The 2,055-nt window shown below is 52.7% G+C and overlaps 1 long non-coding RNA gene across 1 annotated transcript; it reads right to left on the bottom strand.

Moving 5' to 3' along the window:
• Nucleotides 1-293: 293 nt before the first annotated feature.
• LOC119344905 lies at nt 294-1,223 on the bottom strand. The gene is made up of 3 exons (XR_005166863.1): nt 1,167-1,223; nt 398-512; nt 294-323 (listed from the first exon to the last, which is right to left on the bottom strand). It is a non-coding gene; the product is annotated as an uncharacterized LOC119344905 (long non-coding RNA).
• Nucleotides 1,224-2,055: the final 832 nt, after the last annotated feature.

A 2,055-nucleotide genomic window follows, 5' to 3' on the forward strand; every position in this document is an offset into this window, starting at 1 on the left:
GATAGTCGAATGGAAGAAGCCACAGTTGGAAATATTTGCCAAACATGGAGGTTTACCTTCAAGCATAAGAAACAGCTTCTTGGCAAGGCCACTCAGGAAGGCCTCCAGTTCAGTTTTCTTCTCAGTCAATTTGCTGACTTGGTCGGTCAAGGCAGCTTTGTCAGTTCTCAGTCGACTGACTTCCTTGTTGGCAATCCCAAGAGCAGTTTTCAGATTGGTATTGTCTTGTTCGAGCTTGGTGACTGAAGCTAACTTCTCGTCAGCAAGCTTGATCTTCTCAGCTAGCTCAAGGTCTTTCTTCTGCTGGGCCTCCCTTACCTTACCTGCAAGACACAGCAAGATCAGATGCTGAAACAAGCAAGAGGAAAAGCAGTCGTCAGGGTCTCACCAAACATACCTTCAGTCTCCTCCTTTGCCTTTGTCAGCTTCTCCTGAACCAGCTTCAAGCTCAGCTCGACTTGAGTATGCTTCTGTTCCAGTTCTGAGTAGCGAGTCACAAGATCACAAGAGTTCTGCGAAGAACCAATCGACTAAATGTCAAAAATAATTCACTTCCGAGTGAAAAGGGAAAAACACACGTTTCTAAGACTACAGCCGAACACAAGCATTCGACCGTAGTCTCGGGGACTACACCCAGTGGGTGCACTCAGCGTGCCCCCACTAATCCTGTTGAAGACAAAGTCGACCAGTCGACCTCAAAAAAAAAAGTGTGCGAGATGCATTCTCTAAGACTGTGATCAACTGCAAGCAGTCGACCACAGTCTCGGGGACTACACCCAGTGGGTGCACTCAGCGTGCCCCCACCGGTTTGTGAAATCCAGTCGACCAGTAGACTGTTAGAAAGACTTACATTATAAAGCCTAAGGCCGACTGCCAGCAGTCGACCTTAGCCTTGGGGACTACACCCAGTGGGTGCACTCAGCGTGCCCCCACCGGTTTGTGAAATCCAGTCGACCGGTCGACTGACAGAAAGATTGACATCATAAAGCCTAAGGCCGACTGCCAGCAGTCGACCTTAGCCTTGGGGACTACACCCAGCGGGTGCACTCAGCGTGCCCCCGCTAACACGGAGTTTATTCGACACACCCAGTGGGTGACTAATATAAATCCCGGAAAAGAAAAGTTTTTGGTAGCATATCCAACAGAACAAACAGCAGTCGACTGACCTGGACATTGCTTTGGAGGGCAGAGCTGGCGTCATAAGCTGCCTGGCTCGCATCCCGGATGGTCTTCAGCTGCTCCATCATGAGTCCCGCCTGGCGTATTGCCTCCTTCGCTGCACCAGCTTGGTCCTCTGGGACGTGGTGAGTCGTGAAGAGGGAGGGCTGCTGAGCACTCGTCAGTGGATTCGCGAAGGACACCGTGTGTCGAGTGGTGTTCTCTTCCTCCACAGTCAGAGTCTCAGGCGCCGTCGCATCCTGAGGCACCTTACTGGCGGGCGTTTTCCGACTCTTCCTGCGTGCCAGCGGTTCTTCATCCTCGTCGTCGTCAGGAAGATCGATAACAGTATGGGGCGGAACTGCGAAGAAGAATCAGGATCAGAGGTCGCGAGTCAGTCGACTAAAAACGGTGTTAAGAATACAGTACCTGGGTTCGAAGTTGCCGCATCCTCCATCTCCTGGTCATCGGCCCGGGCCGAGGTCTCAGAAGTAGCAGCACTGCAACTCCAAAGGATCAGTCGACTAACCTCAGCGTCGACCAGAGATAAAGTTCGCACAGAATAAGAAAATATGAGCAACACAATTACCCTGATATGGTGGGGATGGACACCTTCATCTTCGGCAGGAGCTTGGTCGGCTTCGATGAGGCCGCCCTGGGCTGCTTCGGCGCCTTTTCAGTCGGCGCCGGAGAGGTGGTCCGAGGGCGCTTGGTCGACTGAGTGGCGGTCGCAACCCCCTTACCACGTTCGGTCGAAGGGTCGTGGACAAGCTTCGACCGCCTTTCTGAGCGCGGTGGAACGACCTCCTCCTCCTCTTCTTCCTCGTCCTCGATGTCATCTTCATCACCTTCATCATCATCATCGTCGTCATCATCCCCTGCAGCATCCGAGTCCCA

This window comes from Triticum dicoccoides, unplaced genomic scaffold, assembly GCF_002162155.2.
Source record: "Triticum dicoccoides isolate Atlit2015 ecotype Zavitan unplaced genomic scaffold, WEW_v2.0 scaffold19206, whole genome shotgun sequence".
NCBI lineage: Eukaryota > Viridiplantae > Streptophyta > Magnoliopsida > Poales > Poaceae > Triticum > Triticum dicoccoides.